Raw genomic sequence first — 8122 nt, 5'->3', positions numbered from 1 at the left:
CTAGAAGAGATGGATAAGTTACTAGAAAGATACAATTTTCCTAGTTTAAGTCAGGAAGAATTAGATACCCTGAACAGGCCAATAACAAGCAGTGAGATTGAAATGGTAATTCAGAAAATTACCAACAAAAAAGAGGCCAGGACCAGACGGATTCACAGCAGAATTCTACCAGACATTCAAAGAAGAATTGGTATGAATTCTATTGACACTATTCCACAAGATGGAGAAAAAGGGAACCTTCCCTAAATCATTCTAAGAAGCAAGTATCATCTTAATGCCAAAACCAGGAAAAAACATAACCAAAAAAGAAAACTCTGATAAACCTTGATGCTTAAATTCTTAACAAAATACTAGCTAACCAAATCCAACAACATATTAAAAAGATAATCCATTTTGATCCAGTGGGTTTCATAAGAGGGATGGTTTAATATATGCAAATCAATAAATATGATACACTACATAAACAGAATTAACAACAAAAATTATATGATCTCAATAGATGCTGAATTTTGTCAAATGTTTTTTCTGCATCTATTGAGATCATATAATTTTTAAAACTCTCAGCAAAATCGACATACAAAAGACATAACTCAATATAATAAAAGTCATCTATGACAAACCCACAGCCAACAGAATACTGAATGGGGAAAAGTTGAAAGCATTCCCCCTGAGAACAGAAACAAGACAAGGATGCCCACTCTCACCACTCCTCTTCAATGTAGTACTCAAAGTCCTAGACAAAGCAATCAGATAAGAGAAAAATAAAGGGCATCCAATCAATAAAGAGGAAGTAAAACTGTTGCTGTTTGCTGATGATATGATCATTTACATAGAAAACCCTAAGACTCTCCATAAGCTCCTAGAACTGATAAAAGTTTCAGCAAAGATTACAGATGCAAAATTAATGTACACAAATCAGTAGCTCTTCTATACACCAGCAGTGACCAAGTTGAGAATCAAATCAAGAACTCAACCCCTTTTTTGTTGTAACAACAAAATATTACTTAGGAATGTACCAGCCAAGGAGGTGAAAGACCTCTACAAGGAAAACTATAAATCACTGCTGAAAGAAATCAGACAACACAAACAAATACAAACACATCCCAGGCTCATGGATGGGTAGAATCAATATTGTGAAAATAACCATACTGCCAAAAGCAATCTACAAATTCAGTGCAATCCCCATCAAAATACCCACCATCATTCTTCACAGAATTAGAAAAACAATTCTAAAATTGATATGGAACCAAAAAAGAGCCCACATAGCCAAAGCAAGACTAAGCAAAAAGAACAAATTTGGAGGCATCTCATTACCTGATTTCAAACTATACTATAAGGCCATAGTCACCAAAACAGCATGGTACTGGTGTAAAAATAGGCACATAGGTCAATGGAACAGAATAGAAACAAATGATGCAGGGATAATTGGCTATCCACATGTAGGAGAATGAAACTGGATCCTCACTCTCACCTTATACAAAAATCAACTCAAGATGGATTAAGGACTTAAATATAAGACCAGAAACTACAAAAATTCTAGAAGATAACTCCTCTTGAAGTGATAAGCATTGGATCCCACTGACCTCCACTTTCACATCACCTCACACCTGATTTATTATGATTAATCAGAAATGGTTCCCCTAATCCCAGTGTTCTACCTGCTTCCATCTGACTGTACCCTGCTCTCCTATTAACCTTCTGGAAGCATTGTCTTTGTTTTCATGCTTCACAAGATTTGAACATTTTGTGCTGTTTACATGATAAAGTTCAAATACCTTGGGCTGTCATTCATTAAACCCGAGGCCTGTTTCTGTGAAGAATGGGGTGGGGTTGGAGGATGGTGGAAGTAAAACTCATGTATACCAGTAGGGATTGCACTCCAGCTTTATCAGACCTCCAAAGGGACAAAAACTGCATAGACCAGAAAACATCTGAATGTTGTTCTTTCAGAAAAAAACATGGAAACGGACCAAGGGGATCTGTTTTATCATCGAACAGACCAAAAGGTCTTCCCTAGGTTTTATTTTGCCCTCATTAAAACAGTTTCACCATCTCTTAAAATCTAGCATAGCTATATTTTACCTCTGTGTTTTGTGTTCAGGACTCAGAGGTAAAATATGAAGCCATTTTACAGGTAAAAGACATGGAGGGGATAAATAGAATCTTGTTAAGACCAGTACTTTGCCTGGAGAAGTCATGCAAAAACTCTAAGATATAAAATTTTTAAAGACTACAAACAAATCCCAAAAATGATGAAGTCATTCTGGGATTTGAATGCTGACCAAAATAACAACTGGTCAGCAGCCTGCAGGAGTGAAACATCTGCTAGATCTGCACCCAATGGTTCCCAGAAATTTGTTATCTTCCCTATTGGAAAAATCCATTATCACCCCCAAAATAATCTCTGCTCTTTGTAAAGCAACTCAACAAGCCACAGGCATAGGCATGACAGGTGATTGACAGAACTCCATGCGGGTAGAACAGTCATCCATGCATAGTGTCTGGGTTCTCAGTCCCAATATTTTCAATACATCATGTTCTACAACTTTTTTCTCTGTGCCTGCACCACAGCTTATGCAATTTCCTTTATCTACATCTGTGTAGTGATGAGGAGGTTTTTCCATTTCTCCATGTTGGAGGTTTGTTGAATTAAACTACAGATTTGGATTCAGAAAGAGGGAAAAAAAGGAAATTGTCTATAAACATTAAACTCTAAGGCTTCCACTGATCTCTCAAGTCAGTTTTAAGTAACTACATTATATATATAATGATATCAGTGGATAACAAAATACTCTCTTCACATTATCTGGACCTTTTCTTCTAGATGCCAGGGTCTCAATCCATGTAGATAGAAGTTCATGTTGTGCCGTGCTGGATTTCCTTTAGCAAGGCATTTATTTTCACTACCAAGTAAACTTTGATTTTATTTTAGTAGGTTTAAAAATATTACTTTTAATAATCTTCCTAAAGTAAATTAGTGTATATTTCAATAGTAACAGGGCATTTGTTGCATCATTTTGTTTTTAATATACTGTGAAGACAAACACTGCAGATGAATGCCATATTTATAAAATGTCTAAAGAAATGTAAGCAAATTGTTTTTGAAGTTGTTTATAAATATTAAGAGTTTTAAGCATATGTGGTGCTAAGTAATATTGACATGTCTTGGAAAATGTGCAAGATAGAAGGCAAATGAGGCAACTACTTATTCCCCAAATTTGCTTACGCACAAGCAAAATAAATTCTTTGAGAAAAAATATTTGATGAAATTAGTGAGGCCACCAGTGACATTAAAAACATGTATTTAAATATAAATCTGAATCAAGTTAAGCAGGGAAAAAAACCTTGACCCCAATACTATTAAAGGTGGAAAGAAAAAGAACACAGGCATTTGTTAATACAAGAGTTACAGTTGAGGGTGGAAATTATCTTTCAGCAGATTATAAAAATACGGTAATAACAGATTTGGTGTCATATTTCTCCCTAAGTACTGAGGGGTACAGTGGATTCCATAAGTCGTTAGGCAGCTTGTGGATTCTATTATTATAATTCATTCCTGTATTGAGTGTCAGATAATCTACTGCTCCTAAAGGCTCAGTGTCTAAGTTCCTGAGACATTCCTCTCAGGATCTCTCTAGGATTCAGCAGTAATATATCAAGTGTTCATCAAGTGTATAGCAGCCATGCAATCACTTTTCCAAAGAAATTGATTAAATCTGAGAAACAGTAGAATTCCCAGATCGTTTTTTCTTCCTAGATCAAACTTCATCATTTTTGGGATTTGTTTGTAGTCTTTAAAAATTTTATATCTTAGAGTTTTTGCATGACTTCTCCAGGCAAAGTACTGGTCTTAACAAGATTCTATTTATCCCCTCCATGTCTTTTACCTGTAAAATGGCTTCATATTTTACCTCTGAGTCCTGAACACAAAACACAGAGGTAAAATATAGCTATGCTAGATTTTAAGAGATGGTGAAACTGTTTTAATGAGGGCAAAATAAAACCTAGGGAAGTAGACGTTCTGTAAAAAATAACCAAATATACATAAAATGTAGAAAGCGTCTCCCTTTCCATGATTTTTACAACTACTAGGACCATACAAATCAAAACGTACTACAAAGTTACAGTGATCAGACTAATGTCTTTAGGCTAGTGTGGTACTAGCATAAAGACAGACAGACCAATGGAATAGAATAGAGAGCTAAGAAATAAGCTCTCGCATATATGTTCAACTGATTTTCAACAAAGGTGACAAGATCATTCAGTTAAAAAAAAGTCTTTTAAACGAACAGTCCTGAGAAAACCGGATATCCACATGCAAAAGGATGAAATTGAATTCTTACTGTATACAAAAAATAAAGAGATAAAAGCTCTAAACATAGCCACTAAAACTATAAAATTTTTATAAGAAAACATGGAGAAAAAGCTTCATGACATTGGGTTTTGTAATCAATTTTTGGATATGACAGTAAAAGCATAGCAACAAAAGAAAAAAATTAATAAATTGGACATTGATATTAAAAACTTGTGTACATCAGAGGATACTATCAACAGGATAAAAGGCAACCTACAGAATAGGAGAAATATTTGGAAATTACATATATCTGATAAGGCATTAATATCCAGAATATATGGAGCTCTCCTATAACACAACAATTACAAACCAATCCAATCAAAACATGGGCAAAGGACTTGAATGGACATTCCTCCAAAGAAGATATACAAATGACCAAAAAGCACCTAAAAAATTCTCACCAGCACTAATTATTAGGAAAATGTAAATCAAAATCACAATGAGATACCAATCCACACTTACTGAAATAGCTATGATTTTAAAAAATGAAAACAAAAAAGCAGAAAATAACAAGTGACCACAAGGATGTAGAGGAACTGGAATTCTTGTGCATTGTTAATGGGAATGTAAAACAGCAAAGCCACTGTGGAAAATAGCATGGCAGTTTCTCAAAAACTTAAACATAGAATTGCCATATCATTTACTAATTTCACTCCTGAGTATATTCTCAAAAGAATTAAAAGTATGGGTTTGAACAGATATTTGCACATCAATGTTTATAGCAGTGGTACTATAGCGAAAAGATGAAAACAATCCAAATGTCCTTTGACAGGGGAATAAACAAAATTTGGTATATACATACAATGGGATGTTTTCAGCCTTTAAAAGGAATGAAATTCTAATACATTCTACAACATGGTGAACTTGAAAACATTATAGCAAGTGAAATAAGTCACACATAAAAGGACAAGTGTTACATGATTCTGTTTATATGAATTACCTAGAATAGACAAATTCATAGAGAAAAACATTAGAATAGTGCTTATCAGAGGCTGAGGGGAAGAGGTGGGCAGTTTTTGGTTAATAGGTTCAGCGTTTCAGATTGAGATGATGAAAAAGTTCTGAAGATAAATAGGGGTGATGGTCGCAAAACAATGTGAAAGTACTTAATGCCACTTAATTGTATGCTTAAAATGGTTACAATAGTAAATTTTATATTATGTATATTTATCAAAAAAAGTCTATGTCATAAAAGACCAAAAAGGCTGTAAAAATGAATCAAATTAAAGGAGAACACAAAAGCAATTTAAAAGTTGAACAAAATCTTAATAATGGAAGAATCTGGGTTAAAGTTACAGCAGCTTTATTCTTGCAGCTATTTTATAATGTTATTTTTAAGTAAAAAGTTTGTAAAAAATAAAGAAAAAGATTAAAAGAATTCAAAAGAAAGTGACATATAAAGACTATAGGCAAAGAAGATCCAACATACTGTAACAGCATAATAAGAGTCCCATGGGAAAAAAGGAAACATAACAAACACTAAAAATTATCATTTTAAAAATTCCTGAAATAAAATTGAATTTATATTGTGAAAGGGAATATAATTTACTGAGTAAGTATGTTAACCCAGAATGACAAACACAAAGATAAAGTTCAGTAAAACTACTGTATTATAAAGAAAGTGAAAAAACTCTAATCAGGCAAAAAGATCAAGTAATTCTTAGGAAAAGAAAACCATATTAAAGCCAGCCCTTTGACATTTTATGCTAAGAAAAGAAAATGTAAATAAAATATCTTATACCAGAAAAATTTATTTTTAACTATAAAGACCACCGTCAACCTGTTATTAACATTCAAGGACCCAGAAAATATTGTTTCCATGACCAATTCCTGAAGAATCTTCTTGAAAACAGTCTTCAGACAACCTAAATGACAAGAGAGACACTGATATAAAACTGGCAATATCCATAAATATATACTTATAGAAAAAGATTCAATTATGGATAAAAGAGAGTGTATAATACCTACATAATCCCTCGTAATATGGATATAATGATAACAAAAGGAAAAAACAGAAAAGGCATAATCACCTTGCTGATTTTTGTATTTTTAATAGAGACAGGGTTTCACCATGTTAGCCATGCTGGTCTTGAACTCCTGGCCTCAAGCGATCCTGTCTCAGCCTCCCAAAGTGTTGGGATTACAGGCGGGAGCCACTGCACCCAGCTCATTTTGTATATATGTCTGTATATGTGTGTATATGTATATGTATATGTATAGGAGTGTGGGTGTTTTTTTTCTAACCATGCTCATTTAAAAGGTCTAAAATAGAAGATCAACTAGTAGCAATGTGGTTAGTTCCAGGTCAGAGCAAGAAATATTCAAAATGAGCTTAGAACATCTTGTTATGCCTGATAACAAACATGACAGATTTCCAAAAGTGGCTGCAAAAACATTTCTTATATCACATACTTTTATCCACTGTGACCTTGTCATCAACAAGTGGACCTTTTTTCTCACCCCTTTTTAATCTGGGAGAGGTCTACGACTGCTCTGATGAAAAGAATATGGAGGAAGAGATCCTGTACCACTTCCAGCAGATCTTATCTGGTCTAGCAGCTTGCATTTATGCCTCTTAGAATGTTTTCTCTTGGAAAATTCTACCTTGGAACCCAGCTACCATTCTATGAAAGTCATCTTGAGAGGTCATGTGTAGGTGGTTGGTCCCATTGATGACCTCAAATGAGTTCCCAGCCAACAACCAGCATCAACTGCCAGCCATGTGTGTGAGTCCTCTTAGTCATTCAGCCAAGTTGAGCTTTTGGATGACTACATCCTTAACTAGCAATTGACTACAAATTTATAATATACCCCGTGGTAGGCAGAAAATGTCTCCCAAAGATGTCAATTTCCTAATCTCCATAATCTGTGAATGTTAGGTGACATGGCAAAGCATATTCTGATTGCTAATCAATTGACCTTAAAATAGGTAGATTATTTTGAATTATCAGGGCTTAATGTAATCACAAGAGTTCTGAACAATGGAAGAGGGAGGCAGAAGAGGAGTGTGGAGTGCTGGGATGTGAGAAGGATTAGGCCTGCCAGTGCTAGTTTTGAAGATAAAAGAAAGACAGCATGAGTTAAGGACTATATGCAGCTTCTAGAAGCTGGAGAAGGCAAAGAAACTGGTTATCTCCCATAGCATTGAGAAAGGAATACGGCCCTGTCAACACTGTGATTTTAGCCCAGTTAGATTCAATTCTGATTTCTGACCTCTCAAAACTGTAAGATAAATTTGCATTGTTTAAACCATTAAATTTGTGGTAATTTTTTTACAGCAGTGATAGGAAATTAATATGCCCCAAGTGAGAACTATCCAGTAGAGCCCAGTCAACTCACAGAAACATGAGAAATAATTTTTAAAAATGAGTTTTGAACCAGTAAGTTTTTATTGCATAGCAATAGATAGCTGGCATGGCAAGGAAGTTACCAAGTCTATTAGGCTATCTTAATAGAATTCATGAGCCAAACTGAAAAGGTTTCAATTGAGCAAGGATAAACCTCATCAAGGATAAATGGAGCATCAATAAGGGTAATACTTTAATAGATTAAATGAACAAATACATTTAAATTCATAACTTCATAAAAATACAACAAAATTGATCATGTTTGCAGGATGTCAAATAATAAACTCATTACTTGTAAAACTGTTAAGTTAAAAACGAAACTCAAACACTTACTTAGCCTACTCCTCTTATACTGTCAAATACCAGAAGAGAAACATTGTTTATGTTATTTTTCCAGGTAATAAAGGAAAGAGTGATTGAA

The 8122-nt window shown here is 34.2% G+C and overlaps 1 protein-coding gene across 8 annotated transcripts in view; it reads right to left on the bottom strand.

The window, feature by feature from the left end:
- Positions 1-5265: 5265 nt before the first annotated feature.
- The window catches only part of CCDC148 (coiled-coil domain containing 148), a 297672-nt gene continuing 294815 nt past the window's right edge, over positions 5266-8122 (bottom strand). For all 8 annotated transcript variants that reach the window (XM_078327716.1, XM_078327714.1, XM_078327718.1 and 5 more), the window contains one exon: positions 5266-6219. The gene's annotated coding sequence lies outside the window, so the exon portion shown is untranslated. The remainder of the gene's footprint in view (positions 6220-8122) is intronic.

Source organism: Callithrix jacchus, chromosome 6 (assembly GCF_049354715.1).
Source record: "Callithrix jacchus isolate 240 chromosome 6, calJac240_pri, whole genome shotgun sequence".
Classification (NCBI taxonomy): Eukaryota; Metazoa; Chordata; class Mammalia; order Primates; family Cebidae; genus Callithrix; species Callithrix jacchus.
The sequence above is the reverse complement of the archived record's forward strand: the minus strand, read 5'-3'. Positions and strand labels throughout refer to the sequence as shown.